The sequence below is a fragment of the Magnolia sinica genome, chromosome 3, assembly GCF_029962835.1.
Source record: "Magnolia sinica isolate HGM2019 chromosome 3, MsV1, whole genome shotgun sequence".
NCBI classification, from domain to species: domain Eukaryota; kingdom Viridiplantae; phylum Streptophyta; class Magnoliopsida; order Magnoliales; family Magnoliaceae; genus Magnolia; species Magnolia sinica.
This window is the reverse complement of record NC_080575.1, coordinates 18876810-18896060: the sequence shown is the minus strand read 5'-3', so window position 1 is coordinate 18896060 and position 19251 is coordinate 18876810. Positions and strand designations below refer to the sequence as shown.

The 19251-nt window shown below is 38.7% G+C and overlaps 1 non-coding gene across 1 annotated transcript; it reads left to right on the top strand.

Moving 5' to 3' along the window:
* Window positions 1-2970: 2970 nt before the first annotated feature.
* On the top strand, window positions 2971-3077 carry LOC131241815 (small nucleolar RNA R71). The gene has a single exon (XR_009169384.1). It is a non-coding gene; the product is annotated as a small nucleolar RNA R71 (small nucleolar RNA).
* The last annotated feature ends 16174 nt before the right edge of the window (window positions 3078-19251 follow it).

Sequence of the window (19251 nt, the reverse complement as noted above, 5' to 3'; positions counted from 1 at the left end):
CACGTATCTTTTAATTTTAAATCCAAGATGGCCATTTAAATCACTTCAAATTCACAAGAAATTCCAGAAAAATTTCAAATTTTTCACAATTTTTTTTACTCAAGACCAAGAAAATACTGATTAGGTAACCTAATCTCCCACCCCTAACTTAAAATCTACATTATCCTCAATGTAAAAGAAATAAGCATGCAATGCACATGGGACAACGAAAATAAAAGAGGAGTGATGGAAAGATAGCACCTGGACGGAGAATCAAGAGGCTTTCCCAAAAATATCAATGTAAAAGCAAGTCAGCATAAGAGAGAAATCAACAAAAGCAAAATCATAAAAATAAAATCATAAAAACAAGATCCTACCTATACCACTTTCGCAGGTGCTCTCGATTGCATTTAGCGTATGCAACAAGCCTTTAAACCCCTAGGTTGCCCTTAGTGGACGAGTTGTAATCTCGTGAGGGTTTGCAGCAATGTTACCCACAAACATTAAACTAGGAAAATGAAATGGAATGAAAAGCTGGGTTGCCTCCCAGGAGCACTAAGTTTAACATCTTCAGCCAGACAAGAATGGACCATGAATTAATCAATCTTGATAACCTAGGTCCGCCAACTAAATTTCCTCAACACCTTGATTAACCAATCCCAGACTTTGTGGGAACAACTTGAACTGTGTTATCTGAAATGTGGTAAATGATACCATCGTCTAATAATTTAAGCACTTCCGCTCGAACAACTTCTTCCATGTTAGGGTTAAGCCTCCTTTGCATTTCACGCGACGTTTTTGTATTTTCTTCAAGATCATTACAATGCATATACACAGTGGGGCATACTCCCTTTATGTCTGTTATGGTCCACCCAATTGCTGCCTTATATTCTCTAAGAACATTAAGCAACCTGCTCTCCTATTCCTTCTCAAGGTTAGAAGCCATGATGACAGGCAGAGTCTCAGAAGGACCTAAAAATGCATACTCGAGATTTGTAGGTAATTGTTTAAGGTCAAGGTCGAGTGGTTTCTCAACAGACGGGACCAATTTAGACTCAGAGGGTGGAAGAAGTTCCACTTTAGCTTTCCATTTTGTAGTCTCCATTATAGGAGTAGAGTCAAGCAATGCATTGACTTCTTGGATGGAACTTTCTATGTCAAAATTCATGCCAAAATGTGATAAGCAAGTCTCAAGTGCGTCTTCAGAAGATTGAAGGAAAGATTCATGCACTAGACTCTCAATCATGTCTACTTCAAATATATCACCCGAGTCTGCTGGTTGTTGTCCAGCATTGAAAACATTGAGTTAAATCTTCATGTTACCAAAAGACAACTTCATAACTCCATTCCTGCAATTTATGATAGCATTGGATGTGGCTAAGAATGGACGTCCCAGAATAATCGGGATTTGACTAGTAGGATTCTGGATAAGCTGAGTATCTAGAACAATGAAATCCACTGGAAAATAAAACTTATCAACCTGGATTAGGACATCCTCAATAACACCACGGGGCACCTTGACAGATCTATTAGCTAGTTGTAGTATTATTTTAGTTGGTTTCAGCTCACCAAGTCCTAGCTGCTCATATACAGAATATGGTAACAAATTAACACTGGCCCCTAAATCAAGCAATGCCTTCTCAACCTTATGATCTCCTATGATGTAAGAAATGGCAGGAGCTCCTGGATCCCTAAATGTAGGAGGGGTGTTGTTTTGAATCATGGAGCTGAGTTACTCTGCAAGGAAGACCTTCTTATAAACATTCATCTTACGCTTTTGAGTGCATAAATCTTTAAGAAACTTAGCATAAGCAGGGACTTACTTGATAGCATTAAGCAATGGAATGTTAATTTGCACTTGTTTAAACATGTCCAATATCTCATTAAAGTTGTTTCCTTTCTTACCTGGTGCCAGACATTGAGGAAAAGGTGCTTTAGGCACATAAGATGGCACATGAGTGGTACCTGGAGAGTCAGAGTGCTTTTGGGCTTTCGATGCATTAGTATGTCTCTCTACTTCATTTTGATCTTCTGATTTGAAATTTAATTCTTCCCTAGGCATCTCTACTTTATTCTCGATCTGTTTACTGGACCTAAAGGTAATAATTGATTTGTCTTGCTCATGATATTGTTCTTGGTTTGAATTAGAGCCAATTTCATACTGTCCTTTTGGATTTGCCACAGGTTGGATAGGAAACTTGCCTTTCTCTCTCACTTAACGTGGCAGCAAGTTGACCCAACTTTACTTCCAGCTTGGCAATAGATTGCGCATTTGCACGTAAGCTTTGCTGGTTAGCTTGTAAAGTTTGTTGGGTGTCTTTTTGAAATTAAAGAGAACTCTGCATAAACAGATTGAGTGTATCTTCAAGAGATGGTTTCCTTGATTGTGCAGGAAGTTGTTGATATTGCAGAAACTATTGAAGATGTTGACTACCAACTTGTGGGTAAGGTTGCATAGGAGGATTTCTAGATGGTCCTCCTTATTGTGGTCCTTTTGCCCAAGAAAAATTTGGATGTCTAGCCCACCCTGGGTTGTAGGTGTCTGAGTAAGGATCATTCCCGGGTCTCCGAAAGGTGTTCATAGCATGCACTTGTTCAGAGAGAAATTCTGGAAATGCTACACCAGATGGACAAGATTGCGTAGGATGGGCGGGACTGGAACATATGGCACATGACTCGATTTGAGTTGTTTGTGGAAGTCCATTATTCAACATCAAAGTATCAACTTTCTTTATCAGGCTATCAATCTTGGCATAAAGATCTGGCATGACTCCAATCTCATATATACCACCTTTCTTCTATGCTTGAGGACTTCTTTCACCTCTATTTGAATAGTCCCATTGCTGGGAGTTTTCACACAAGGTTTCAAAGAAATTCCATGCTTCGACATCACTTTTAGTCATGAATGACCCTCCACTGGTAGCATCAACCATGTGACGGTTTTGGGGTGTCAAACCGTCATAGAAGTATTAAACCTGTTGTCACTTCTCAAAACCATGGTGTGGACACGTAAGAAGTAAGTCCTTCCATCTTTCCTAACATGCATGAAAGTGCTCACCCTCTTTTTGTGTGAAATTAGTAATTTCTCTACAGAGAGCATTAGTTTTATGAATAGGGAAGACTTATTTAAGAACTTCTTAGATAGTTGGTCTCATATAGTGATAGACCCAACTTCCAAAGAATTTAACCATGTTTTCGCTTTATCCTTCAAAGAAAAAGGAAAAAGGCGCAAACGAATCGAATCATCTGAAAAGTTTTGGAACCTAAAGGTAGAGCAAATGTCTAGGAATTCTTTCACATGATGATATGGATCTTCCTTACCTAAACCATAGAAGGAGGAAAATAATTGTATGACTCCAGGTTTAAGTTCAAAGTGTGCTGCCGTGGTGGCTGGCAACACTATGCATGAAGGTGCATTAAATTGGATAGGAGCTGAATAATCTCTAAGAGCTTTAATTCCATTCTTGTCTGCCATTTCAAATAGAATGTTTCTAAATCTTCTACGAAATGTTCTTTCTATTTCAGGATCAAAAGGTGCTAGTTCTATGTTCAGAGATCTACGCCCCAGCATAAACTATGTTATTACAATGTAAGAAAGAAAACTAAACTAAGATGCAACCTAAGAGAAATAAAACTGGAACTAACAATTATGAATTCCTAAAAACAAGATAAAACTATGTAAATAAGAATTGGAAGAAAGAACCTGGAAAAGGAGATGATCGATGACCGAAGATTTGGGAGCTCCTCCTTTTGAAGACAATTTTATTTTGCAGCTTCCTTCCTCAATTCCTGTAAATAAAATAAAAACAAAAATAAATTAAATTTCCTAAAATAATGCTAGAAAAATCCTAAGGCTATGAATTATGATAAGAAAGAATCTTAAATCCAATTTGAACAGTCCCCAGCAATGGCGCCAAAAACTTGATGTTTTATTTAAACCAATCTGATTTAAATGATTTTAAACTCACAAGTATACGAATCAGATGTAGATATGGTACGTATTACAAGATCGTTTCCACGAGGACTGGTTGTCACAATTCAAAATTTACAACTCTTTTTAACTAATCCAACAAAGGGTTTAGCGAACTATTAAGTAAACTATCACAAATCTATGAAAAATAACTAAGAGCAATAAGGAAAATTCAATCAAGGAGAAGACTAGGACTTTCGAATCCACCCCTAATTATCCTGACCCTTGTTTTACTTGTTGATTCACCCTAATTCAGATTGATATATATTTATAAATAAAGCACACTCTATGTCCTTGGTTGGGCACACAGAATGTATAATCTCTTAAAGCATAAGGATCACATCTTTCCATCCATGGTCAGGCATGAAGAGATGTAATTCCTATTTCTTTCTCTATAGGAAACCTGTTCATGGTTAGACACAAGCACCTAGAATAAGATTCCAAACAATATCCACATCTAGACTTTGGTTAAGCTCATAGAATGGAGAAGTACAGAAATTTCAGTTAAGCACACTAGAGTAAGAAACAAATCAATCAAATTAGATATATTCAACACATACAAGAGTTATTCAAATTAGGGGCTTCATCTTAGCCCTAGGCAAGAAATTAGCAATCCATAAAATCAATTATAATGAAGGAAAAATAAAATTTAAACAATAAGAACATCCTTCCCTTCTCTCTCTCTCTCTCTCTCTCTCTCTCTCTCTCTCTCTCTCTCTCTCTTCTCTTTCTTCTCTCCCCAGCTCTGGATCTTGTTCTCCCTTCTGCTACCTTCCTTTGCTTTGGACGTCTCAGGCCCTTTTATAGATGTCAGGGGCGATGGAGAGCTGTGCATGAAAATAAAAACCGGTGGAGAACTGGACAGCTGTTTACGCAGCAACAGCGGAAGATCTTCTGCAACAACGTGCGAAAGGTTTCTGTTTGCGTTTGAAATGAGTTTTCAAGATGGTGCACGTTTCAAACTTGATTTGGACACCTAGGATACGGTACTGGCCTCCTGATGAATCTTCTGAATGGTCTGGATCAGGCATCCGGTTGTCATTGAGATCATAAAACAGCCCGCAAGAGCCGGTCTACGTCCGGACATGAAAACAGGGATTGTGCACTGATCGTACTGCGACGTTGGTGGGGCCCACTTCGTTATTATCTTGATAAATCCAAGCCGTCCATTAGATGCAAGACAAAATTTCGATCGAGCATGGACGGTTTTTACTGTCTATTGATGCGGCCCACGTGATTTTTCTTCTTGCCATCCATTCTGCTTTTGAACGGTTGAAAAACCAAGCTTCATTGTCTTTTTCAATTCTGTCACCTAGGCTTGGATGAGAGGGACCTAGGGACTCTGATGGACAGTCCGGATTGTCCGTTCGGACAATGTATGGGGCCCACAACTGCAAACCGACAATCTCTTTTCGGACGCTGTTTAAAAATAAAAATTCCCATTTTTGTTGCTGGAGTTAACTTTGACTACAGTGCACAGCTGATGCATGTGTAGTATGCACGCACTATTCGGTGGGGTCCACTACGATGTTTCTGAGCAATCTAATCCATCCATTTAATTTGTCTCTCCATTTAAGGCGTTGAGTCCAAAGTTGAGGCATATCCAGATTGTAGGTAGGCCCCAAATTAATGGTTCAGGGGCTGATCTATCTGTTGGGCCACTTCCTCAGTGATCCAATGGATGAAATTTAATATGTATGGTTAATTTATGGCCCCCAGGCCATGTATGAAGTTTCGGGCTGAATGGATGGTTGGAACCATGTGATCTTGCATTCTGGACCATTTTCGGGCCTCTTTAATGTGAACGGCTTGATTTTCTCGGATCCATGGTGTGTGAATCCATCAATCTTGGTCCTCTGGAGTCTGTCCCTTGCTTTGGTGACTTCGGAGCATTAATTCCATGCTTGTAGTACTATTTTTCAGTCCACGCTCCTAATTACTCCCTGCAACAAAAACACAATTAAAATATGACATTAAACATTATCATGTACATAAAATCAAGTAATAACTGGGGTCTGATATGCAATATTCGACCCTCATTAGTAATGGAGCTATTTGTAGTTGTGGGAAATTTAAAAAAAAATAAAAAAATCATTTACAATGGGATTTTTAACTCGTTAATCATTTAAATCATTTTGTTTTGGTTATGGACTCCAACAATTTAAATCATATATGACACCAAACAAGGACAAAACATAAATGGACACATTCCACCCTAAAATCCCAAAAACCCTAAATCGACATTGAGATTGAGAGAGAGAGAGAGAGAGAAATACCTCAATGTTCATGGAGTTTTTAGCCTTCAATCACAGATTCAAAGAGAGTGAGAGGGCGTGCATGGATAGGGCGGTCGGCAATAAAATCTTGGGTGGGGATAAAGAGAGGGAGAGTCTGAAGAGAGATTGAGCAAAGAAGAGAGAGAGAGAGAGAGAGAGAGATTGACGGAAGAGAGAGGGAGAGATCTATAGGAAGAGAGAGAGAGAGAGGGAGAGGACTAAGGGCGAGAGAGGGACAAAGGAAGAGGAGAGAGTATGAGAGAGAGAGAGAAACAAAGAGTGGTTAAGGCTGGTACCGCCCCTAACCCTCGTTAAAATGCGATTGCATATTGAGTTACTCAGTACGGTCTTATCGTACTGAGTAAACTCAGTTGGGCCCACCATGAATTTATGTAGTCTCTCTACACTATTCATCCATTTTTCCATCTAATTTTAGGGGTTAAGCCCAAAATTGAAGCACATCCAAAGATCAAGTGGATCATACCACAGGAAACAAACCTTTCTAGGCCCCACAGTGATGTTTGTTTGTCATCCAACCTTTCATAAGATCATACAGACATGGATGAAGGGAAAACACAAATATAAGCTTGATCCAAAACTTCCATGGCCTATTAAGGGTCAAATATTGCATATTATCCCCCAATTATATCTTGGATTTATGAACATGATACTGCTTAATGTCCTATTTTACTCATGTTTGTGTTGCAAGGTGAATTTAAGAGCTTGGATTGGAAAAGGTACTAAAAGCATGAATTTGATGCTCAAAGATCACCAGGGCAAAGAATGGATCTTAGGAGACAAAGATTGAAGATTTCAAGGTCCCAAGATTCAAGAAAACCAAGTAGAGAAGGAAAGAAGTCGAAAGAACAAGTGTAGAATTTACATTGACTGTATCATCAATCACCATTCGACGACATCGAGGACACCTTCGATGACATTGAACATGCGTCGATGACATCGAATTTATGAGAGAAAATTTAGTTGGCTGCTGGACAAATTGAAGATGTTTTTTGATGACTTGAGGACTTGTGCAATAACTTGAAGCCTTGCTTAATGGCATCGAAGACAATTCGATGATATCGAATTTTTTATGGATTTTCCACAAAACTCGCTGGACTGGACTGTTTTGTACATATTATCGATTCCTCGAACAACGCTCGATGACATCGAAGACACCTTCGATGACATAGAAGATTACGCAGTCTGGATGAAGTTATGCAGCACAAAAAAAAAGCACGTATAAAAGTCACCTTCGATGACATTGAAGGCAGTTTGATGTCATCAAACCACTTACGCAGAGTTGTGCAGAATTATGCGGAGTGCGTAAATTTGAAGCAATTTCTAAATTTTTCCAAGAAGGTACGAAAGGAGGTGTTGCACAACTATAAATAGGAGTCCCCAGGGCATTCATAGGCATCTATCTAGGATTTGGAAGAGCAAAGCACAAGGGTGGAGAGTCGTCGCCAAGCATTTTTCTTCTTTCTTCCTTAGTTTTTCATGTTTTCTTCTAGGGTTTTAGATCCAATCATGTCTATAGTTAGCTAAACCTCTTAGCTAGGGCTAAGAGGTGAAGCTTGTAGCATGATGGGATGTTTCTATTTCTTTGATTCATGTTTATTATTTAAGGAATACTTTCAATTCTTAATAGTTTGTTGTGACTCAAATTAAAATAGATCTGCAATAGCTTTGAGTTTCTTCTTTTCATATATTGAGATTGTGAAGTTAGTAAATCTTGTTATTCACCATCGTCCTTTGGGCATGTTAGGTGATGGAATCCCTTCTAACCTTCATAATTCTCCTATGTTTGATTGTAGAATTGGTATACCCTGTTGTTTGCCATTATGACACAGGGATGAACGTGATGAGGATTACTCCGAATCCACGGAGCTTCTCTGAACTCCTCACAGAGACTTCTTAAATCCACGAGGAAAGAAAGCAGAAAATAGAAATAAATTCTAATAAATTCAAAATTGATTAATTAATGAATAAAAAAAAGTTCACAACCCTTTAAATAGGGGTACCAGGCAATGGGAAAGAAATCAGAATCAAACTACAACTAAAACTCCTAAAATCCGCAACTTACTATAAATAGTAAACTTACTATTTATAGACGGCCGTAATGTCTACTAGTGCGCAAGGTTTTCGGCCAAAAATAGTAAGTGTCCTATTTGGCTTCACCATACCATTCTCCTAATTATTCTAAGCTCTTTTCACGTTAGGCACGACTCCTAAAGCCCGACGGATGAAGAGTTATAATCAAACTAAAACTTACTATTTATAGTAAAAACGAAATTAAAACAGGGAAACGACCGTCGATCTAGGGGTATTTCACAATTTTAGCTTGTGCAATCCAGCATAGTGGGGTTGGTTGGCTAAAGTATCTCGTTCTACCCCAAAATCATATATTTTACGCCCGATAACTCATTCCAGATTGTGAGATACGCCCGATCTAAGGTCCGACAATCCGGATCACTTCTGTCGTTGACCGGCCCTTTTCTGGTCCATCTTGGCCATGAAACTGTCCGCGACCTACTCTACATCACATTGTCTCCTGGACATGGCTAGGTGATGGAATCACTTCCGGTTCTCACAACTCTCATCTATTGAGAATTAAGTCAAAGGAAATTCAGATTTAGTTTTATTGAGATATCTTCCAACTGGATAGGATAGGACTCCGATTCCAGTTGTGTCCTTAAATTAAGTAATAGATCTACTTGATTGGTATAAGTGGGTCCTTGGAACCCCTAGTTCCCACCTTTGAATTTCTTAAGTTTTTAATTAAAACTTTCACAATTACTACCTTTAATTTCATATTTAGATTCACATCTTCTTCTAGTTCTACTTCTAGTTGCTCTCAGAATACATATGACATTAGTCCTTGTGGATTCGACCTCGGTCTCACCGAGATTGTTACTACATCGCGACCCTACACTTGGGGTTGTGAACATGGCCCCTAAGATTTTTCAACGGTAGACGTTCAATTCAACTTTATCATGTGGTGTGGTCCATTTGAACATTATATATGCTTTATTTTTGGGGTTAGGCTCTAAAATTATCTGATAAAATTAATGGATGAAGTGGATCAGATACATAAATCATGGTGGACCTCATAGAGTTTACTCAGTACGCTAGCAATCCGCTTCCAAGTGTCATCGGACGTGGATTGCGTCCTACCCCCACCTGGCCGGTAATCTATCCAAGCAAGGCTCTGTGGGGCCCACCATGATTTAAGTGTTTTATCCACGTCGTTCACCAATTTTCTCATATCATTTTAAGTTATGATACTAAAAATGAGGCAAGTCCACGACTCCAATGGACCACATCAAAGGAAGCTTCACTGATAATGACACCCAGCGTTGAAACCTTTCTGAGGGCCAACGTGATGTTTTTTTTTATATACCATCCAACCTATTCATAATGTCATGTAGACGTGGATCACAAATATCAACTTGATCCGAAACTTCTCCAGCTCCCAAGAAGTTTTTAATGGTGGACACTCAATCCCCACTTTGTGGTGCACTTAAGCCTTGGACTTGCCTCATTTTTTGGTTAATATCTTAAAATGATCTAAGAAAAGCATTGATTACATCACGATGGGCCCCGTCCACTCTTATTAGTTCTATCATCGGGTAAACTTAAACTTTGGATCTACCCCATCAATTAGATGCACCATTCCATGGTGGGCGACAAGCTTAAAAATTAAGTCAATCCATGACTTGGGTGGGCCACACCACATAATATAATTGAGAGGGGTTTCCCATGCCTTAAAACATTCATAATCATATATTGGGCCCGCCTAGATGTGATTCATAGATCCAGCCCATTCATTATGTGTGTCCCACTTAGATGAGGGGTCAAACCAAGTTTCAACTGCATCCAAAACTCATGTGGGCCCCACCAAGTGCTTTTATATATTTTAGGATGTTTTCACATAGTTTTAGATCGTATGTGTCACGCCCCAGACTCGGTAACCGGATTCACAAGGAACCCGATGGCCGGTTCTGGCCGTAACAGCCTCCGTAGTACCCCATTCTCGGCTCCTGAAGCAGGTTCCGATCCTGGGATCCTACAAGGAGGATTTCCATAATAATATAACCATTTCCAATACGAGCATACCCAAGATCATAACAAGTAAATCTGAGAATAAAAAAAGGCACATATCACAAAATCCACTATGAATTTGAACTTTTACAAGCTTACATAAGGTCCAAAAGGACATACATAAGATAATAAAAGAAAGGAAGGAGGTCTGCAACACTAGGTCATCAAGCTTAGCTCTAATCCAAACTCTGCCACTGCGACACCTGCCTAGGATCTCCTGCACGCATCAATCGTGCATAAGCTTATAGAAGCTTAGAGGGTGGTGTAAGTGTGTGATAATAGTGCACAGAAGAATAATAAGAGATACAGGAAGGAGACATGCTCAATGAGAATATCACTATCACTAGCCTTACCAAGGCTTATCATGAATATGATGCAATGAGTACTGGGCGCCATACCAAGGCAATGCATGAAGGGCTTACATAGCCAATACTAATGCGATGTAAGTAATGCCAGTGCTCATAACCAAACCGTATGTCAAGTATATTTCCAATCATAAGGAAATCACCGGGGTCCATTACACTGGATGATCGCCGCTCTGCTGCACTTCGCATACCAAACGAGCGTAAAAGACCTCACTACCCGCCCGTGGACAACCAATCACCAAGGCCCGACGGTAGCGGACCCATTCACGAGCCGGTCAACAGACTAGCAATGCCCTCTTACATCAAGGAGTAAGGCCACACCCTATCCAACCGACTACACGATAGCGTGGGAGTCGCGGCCTAATGGTATAAGGCCCTCGTGCGCTCATATATTCCACCCGGTCACGGCGTTGGAGCAGATCCTTGGTACCATGGAAGTTTTGGAAATTTCACCCATGGGCATCCTATGCACCCGGTATGCTCAAGTAACATTTCCGGTGTCCAAACATGGCCATCCACGATGTATCTGTGGAGGCTACAACCCTGATGAAGCAAGGGTGATAATGCTCATATTATGCAATGCCAGATGCATGAATCACACAATCAACTATGCATCAATTCCAAGTATCCAACATGCTCAAGAGGGAATATTACGTCCCTCGGGAAGACAGCATGCAATGCCCAATGGCACAATCATAACCACACACACAGTGTCATCCAAGCATACAATGATGCACATGGGCCATGAAGATGGGTCTAGGCGCATTATGCGGTGATATACAAAGTAAATTACATTCCTCCTATCCAAGAAGGAATCAAGACTAGGTACTTAGACAATATCCATAAGGAATCCCACCTCTAGTGGGGGCCCATTTACCTGGGGTAGCCCACAAGACTAAGCATACAACTACGGGTCTAAGTAATATAGAAATGAGCCTAGCAACTGTATAAGATAAGTATTCAATCGCTCTTAAATACAATCAGACCTAGAGGGGTCCATAATGGGGACATTTAACCACCATTCTCCAAAAAGGCATATCTACCATGAACTATATGGATAAAAGGCCCAAGGCCTACATTTAAGATAAAAATAAAAGTAACCACATACATATATTCCTCATAATAGGCCATAAAAAGATATAATACCACTTTTAACAACATAGCTCTAAGAGGGGAATTAAGGCCCAAGGCCCAATTCCCAATGGCCATAGAATCCATGCATTAAGTTGGACTTGGTGGGCAGCCCGCGTACACAATATACGGCCCAAAAATAGGTTTAAGTTTGGATGAAATGGGCCCCACTACATCAGCCCAATAATTAGCAATTTAAGTAGGCAACCGAGGGCCCAATACTATCCTTACCTCAGCCCACAAGTCCATCAAAATGGTGGAAGTCGGCCCAATGTATGGTTGGGCCAAGCTGGGATGTCCTTGCCCAATCTGGGCTCACTGGATGTCCCAAAATTCTGATCTTAAGATGAGGTCCTCATAAGATCACTAAAAGTGACTCAAAAGAATGCACTGATTAAGCCCAAGGATTATAAGAAAGCATAAGCATGTAACACGTACACAAGTTCTCAATATGGTGAGCCCCACAGCCAAATAAAGTTGTAGCTATAAAATTGTACATTGAAGGCCCTTTGATAAACTTTTGGCCCATTTGACTTCCTGGGCCTGCTAAGGTCCAGAAATTAGTTGAGTATGTGGAAATAATCTCATAAAGGCCAACTATACTCACTGGGGAACCCTACCAAATGGAGAGTGTGTATATATCATGAAAAGATCAAGTGGGCCTGCTACTGGATTGTGAGTCCAACAGCAACCCAAGGCAGAGAGTGCTTCCACAATCGAGCGATCCAAGGCTTGGACGGCCTGGACCAAACATGCATTAAGGTAGGTCCCACATACATGCACATTGAGCCTTAAATAAATAGCCTAAAGTCTATGGTGGGCCTTTAACCACCCATAGAGAAACCTATGAGCTTACCTTAGGATCACCCAGGAGGACATCCAACCTCAACTGGTTTCCAAGAGGTAGCTCACCACTACCCATATAATGAAAGATCTAAGGCCTAAGCAATGTGTGGACTAGTAGGCCATACACCAAGCCCAACTCATAAGCCATATAGTGGGCCCTCAAGTAAGGTTTGGGCCCAACCACAAAGGTCATAATTCCACCTATTGTGGTAGGCTTCATGGGCAGCCCAGCAATTCATTTACATGGGCAAGTTTCACATTTAACACAAGTGAGTTGGGCCTCACTTTTGGCCTAAGTACAGGGTCAATTTAATGGGTAGCCATGGGCCCGACTTCTTGTGTATCATTGCCCCTAAGCCCATCACAATAGATAGGAGAGTATAGGCTCAAGATCAATGGGCCTATCCAAAAGAACTGAGTCCACAAGGCCTACTTGCTAACACAAACATGCATATACTATATCACATAATGGGCCCTAAAGAAATGGCCCAAAACAAAAGTCATCCAATTCACACATTATGGTGGGCTTGAGGGCAGCCAATAAACCCAAGAATACACATATGCAAGGCATATACTGACAGTGTGGGCCTTACCACATCAGCCCAAAGACTTAGCAAGGCCCTCCACACTATACATTTATGTGGGCCCCGCAAGTCAGCCCATAATTAAGCATTTCATGAGGGCATCACGGCTAATAAATACACACGGTCAGCCTGTAGACGGCCCGTTGGGCCCGTGAAATAATAAGGTCAGGCCCTACACGATCTTGGGCTCAAGAAATAGGTTTCCAGCCCATTGGGCCTATAAACTACCAAAAATCTGGTTAAGGCTAACCCCCAACATCACCACAAAGGTGAGCCTTAAGAGCCACTAATTACGGCCAAAAATATCTAAGGAAATAAGGCAAGGAGTGTGTGCAATACTCCCTTAAATCTGGTGGGCCACAACAACTCCAAAACAATCCACTATGGAGCAAATTTGGGCCCCTTGTTGGAATTTCAGCCCACCCACTTCCTGGGCCTACTGGAATCTAGAAATTTATGTAATTCAGATGGGTTACTAGCCCATGGTGACCCACACATATCATAGTGGGTCCCACCGGATGAGAGGGGAATGCACAACACATATTAGAAGTGGGCCATGCCGCTGGAATACAGGCCCAGCAACAGCCCAAGGTAGGGGCGTCCCGTGATGGGTAGTCCTACAGGCCTGAGTATCTGGCCCAAATCTGACCCAAGTTTGCAGGCCACACCACGGTCAGTACAGGGGCCCGATGGCCATGAAAATTTACAAGATGGTCCTCCCATAGGTGGACCACGAATTCTCAAAATTTTGTGATTTTTGGACGGTCAGAAGTATTTTAATTAATTTAAATAAAACAGACCATCAAGAAAATCTGGTGAATCGGGACACCTGAACGTGGTGAGCCATTCCAGCACTTGACACGGTGTACACAGGGCTCCATTGCCCCCAAAAACTTGTAGGTGAGTCCCACCATGGGTGGACCACCTCCCTGTAAATTTTCATGATTTTAGGATACTCAAAAGTATTTAAATTAATTTAAATAATACAATCTATCCAGGGTAAAATATTGCTAGAATATAACTGTCCTGAATTTAGGCCATCCAATGGGTGGGTTCTGGGCCTCCAAAATTCTTGAAATTTGGACCCAAGGTCCCTCATCAAGCCTAAAACAAGTTGGGATCCAGAAATATGGCCCACCTTCTTAGAAATTATTTTTTTAATATTATTTTTATGGGACTATGCTGCTGGACTGCACAGCAGAAATTTCTGGTAGTCCAGTATGTTGGCCCACCCTTTGGATGCCCAAATAGGATTCCTTGGCCCTGAAATTTTATGGATAGGTCCTACCATGGGTGGGACACCTCCCTACAAAAATTTAGGATTTTTGGGATAGTAAAAATATTTTATTTAACTCATACAATTTATGGACAGCAAGGTCCAGATTTTTATTTTCCTGCTGCAGCAATGCTGCTGTCCCTGACCTTAGCACCCCATTTGAGTGGGCCCAGGTCTATGTAAATTTGGAAAAATACAAGGCCAACCTTCCTATACAAGTATACAGTAAGGTGGGGTCCACAAAGGTGGCCCAGCATTTCAAAATCAGGCTGATATTTATGAGTTTCCAGCAAACAGTGTAGCTGGACAGTCCAGAAAAATCTGGACCGTCCACCCTCCTTGGCCCACCCTTTTGGGTGATCAAATAGGGACATTTGAAGCTGAGGTTTAGCATAATTTTAGGTGGGGTCCATACCTCAAAGAGAAGTCTAAGAAATCAGGAAAAAATGAGACCACAAACAAGGCCTACAACACATACATTACAGCATAAAAAAAATTCCAGCAATCTGGATAGCAACATGTTGCTGTCTAGATCAGCCCAAAAATTTAATAAATGGGAAATAAATCATAGATTCCATAAGGTGGGGTCCACCCTGATGTGTCACACAACTCCCAAGCCCAGCACCTCCCCAAGAAAATTCATAAAATCAGGCCCAAAGGCTTTCCAAATCAAGCAGCAAAACTAGGCAGCACAGTTGGGCCTGGGTGTCCAACAACTTGGGCCTGGATGTCCCAAAATTTAAAAATTCTGGTTGCATGGCACATCAGGTGGGCCACATAATCATTACATCCAAACCATAGAAAGTGGAGAAGAGAGGAATAAAGGAAATCTCATCAAGATGGGGTCCATGGAGAATGGCCCCATCAAGATCACATGCATGCAAGTGATGGCAAAAAAAAAAAAAAAAACCTTATCCAAGGAGTGGTGGACCTTCACCATTGATGTGGTGAGTCCTACACTCTCCATATAAAGCAACAAAAGATCTATGAAAAATAAGAACCATGCAATCTATCCTACATGCTCACCCACTTGTTGGATCTTCAAGATTCTTCAACCACCATGCTCCTTAAGCTCAAGGAAGGAGGTTCAATGGTGATGATGGATCTTTGATGGTTAGATCTAGGGGGAAAGAAGAGGAAAGAGGGCTGGAAAAATTCAGCAATGGAGGACATTTGCAAAGAGGAGAAGAGAGAAATGAAGAAAGAGAGAGGGAGATGAGAGAGTTTCTAGGGTTGAAATGATTGCTTTCCTAGAAAAAGATGAGTTTTGAAAAGAGAAAATAATCATTGCTCATGGGATAGGGTGGCTCATCATTGCCTAGAGAAGCTAATCTCATCATGGTTTTCTTGAGAAAAGAAGCCATCATTGCTAGGCTAAAGGTGGCTTACATGGGGAATAGTGCACATGGGGAAATGTGCAATCAGGTGGGTCCCACCAAAAATGCAATCAACGGTCCAAATAATGTGTGGCCCATAACTTTTGATGGACATGCTGGATTTACGCATGAGACACGACGCTGGAACCGCGGCGATGATGCGGTCGCAATGGCATAGGTCTTGGGTCAATCCGAGTCGGGTCTACGTGACCAAACTCGAGGGTGACCGCAATCACTATCCGAAGGTCGCGGGTCACCGAAATTTGACCGGTAGGACCGCGGGACCAAAATACATGAGATGCATACTCACACACATACATGCACACATGCGAACTCGAGTCAGGTCTCACAGTATGGCCCACCCGAGTTTCGTATACGGATGATTTTTGTCATAACCTAAAGGGGACACATCAAATGCACGGTGTTGATGTTTGACACAGATCATGATGGGGCCCACAGAACTTACTAACATCAATTCTTAGGTTTTCACGAGGTTAGTAAGTTAGGTCACAATTTTGACCTGAATATTTGGCCCATTTTAAATATCTGATCCATTCACTCTATTTTACTAATCAATGCCTTCAATTTGACTAGTTACTCGCCCTGATCAGGCTACATATGAGAAAGATATTGGGCATAGAAGATTGATCAACAATATGATGGGCCATATCTTCTAATCCAATGGTCAAATTTAAGTGAAATTTAATTTAAACAACTGAAGTTATTTACTCTTCAATCTGGACTGATTAGATTGTCCAAAATCTAATCAAGATCTTGACAAACTGTTCGTTTCCCATTTAAAGTGTTTTGGACTAAGCTGATTCATTTGAAGTCGTAATGGGTTGAATTTTTTAGTATATCCTAATTAGCACATTATGAATATATTTGACCGTTCCGTTCAAAACAACTTTAGAATGGCTTTATCATAGAATTAGATCAATCTCGTCATTATAAGTTATTCTTGCCATTACAATTCATTGTAAGTTATTCTTGCAAAACCTCTTTTTTTTTCTACTGAACTTTTCAATTATCTTAAAAATACAAATCATTTTTTTTTTCAAAATCATTTCATTTTTTTATCTTAATTTTTTTTTTCAAAATCTCATATTTTCTCAAACATTGCCAAAGCTTTTTTCAATAATCACAATTTTATTTTTAAAACTTCCTAATTTTCATTTTCAAAATGTCAAAATTTTGCCAAAAATCTCAGTCTTTTTTAAATCTCATTTTCCTTTTCCAAAATTTGAATCTTTCTCAATCATTATCATTTTTTTTTCAAATTTTTAATTTTTTTCAAAATCTATCATTGTTTTCAAACTTCTCAAATTTTTTATTTTCAAAATAGCAATTTTTTTCAGAACCTCATTTTCTTTTATAAAACTTCTTAATTTATTTCAAAAAAAAAAAATCTCAATTTTCATATAAAATTCTCAAAAAAATTCAAACTTATTAATTTTATTGAAACTTCTCAATTTTTTTTTAAATGCAATCTTTTTAATTCAAACTTCGATTTAACTAGTCGCTCACCACGATCAGGTTTCGGATGAGAAAGATATTGGGTGGACAAGATTGATCAACAATATGATGGGCCATATCTTGTGATCCAATGGTCAGATTTAAGTTAAAGGTCAGTTCAGACTATCTAAAATCAATCTAGATCTAGAAAAAATGATCATCCCCATTTAAACAGTGTTTTGAATGGATCTGATTTGTTTCAAGTCATATTGAGCCTATTTTTGTTCTCTATCTTAATAAGCACGTACATTTCGAACATACTGGACGGTTTAGATCAACCTTATCACATCCCAATTACACTTCATTATACTTGGGCTATCATTTTTTCACAAGTGAATTTTTGTGCGCATAAATTGTTAAAGGTTCAATTAGTGGATGTGCCTAGCAATTGAGTAAAAAAATCTAATATTTTTTTTCTTTTTTTTTCACAGATAAATCTCAATTTCCTTTTAAAAATCACATTTCTTTTTATCAAAATGTATATTTTTTTAATCTTAATTTTTCCTTCAAAAAATCTCATTTTTATTATCAAACTTTTCAAAAAAGATTTAAAATGCAAATTCTGAATTTTTATTTCTAAAATCTCAAAAATTTTCCCAAAATCTTTTTTTTTTCTTCAAAAATTTCAAGATGTCGATTTTTTTCTTCAAAAGTACCATTTTGTTATCAACTTTTCAATTTTCTTTTTGAAAATGATATATTTTGTTTTTTCAAAATCTCGGTGTTTTTATAAATCACTTTTTCTTTTAATTTCAATTTTTCAACATTTTCAATTATTTTTCAATACCACAATTTTTTTCAACTTCTTTATTTTCCTTTTCAAAATGTCAATTTTTTGTTAAAGTATCGATTTTTTAATCTCGTTTAATCTCCAAAATTTCAATTCTTTCAAACTTCTCCATTTTTATATATATATATATATATATATATATATATATTTAACTTGTCAATTCTTATTAAACTTCTCAATTTTTTTTTTCAAAATACAAACTGTCATTTTCTTTTTCAAAATATTTTCATTTTTCAAAGTTGTCAAATTTTTCACATTTTTTTAATCTTTTAATTTTCTTTTTTAAGATATCCTTTTTTTTTCTCGAAATCAAGTTCTTTTTTTCAAAATTATCAACTTTCTTTAATATTCTTTTTTTTCCAAAAAATAGATTTTTATTAAATCATTTTTTTTCTTTTTCAAAATCTCAAATTTTCTCAAACATTGTTATTTTTTTCTCAATGATTTTTTTTTAAAAAAATAATCATAAAATTTTTTAAACTTCTCAATATTCTTCTTCATGTGATATTACAAAGCATTTAAATATTAGTTTTAAAGAAAAAAATTATTAATAACTTCCACTCATCTGATATAAAAATAGAATAAAAAATTCTTTGCATTCAATCAATTGATAAAAAATAATCTTAGATACAAATATGTACAATTAAACCACTGAAATTCTATTAAAAAACAATTCTTAAACTTCAATAAATCATAATTTTTCACCACATTCTAAAAACAAACAAGAAAAAAAAAATGAAAGTTTAGGGCAAAAGTTATTTTACGACAAACCATGATCCGTCGCAAAAGCAACAAAAATCCATCTCTAACTATTATTTTGGGGGGTAATTTGTGACGGATCGAAATCTATCGCAAAATCTAAATTTGCAACAGACCAAAATCCGTCGTAAATCTGATTTTAGCGACGTATTTTGGTTCATCGCTAAATTCCACGACTTTCGACTGGAATTTCAAGAAAAACATTGCGAGCGACGAACATTTTCCGTTAGTGACAGATTAAATTCATTGTTAAACTGTAACGCCCTTTGTTTTCAGGACCCGA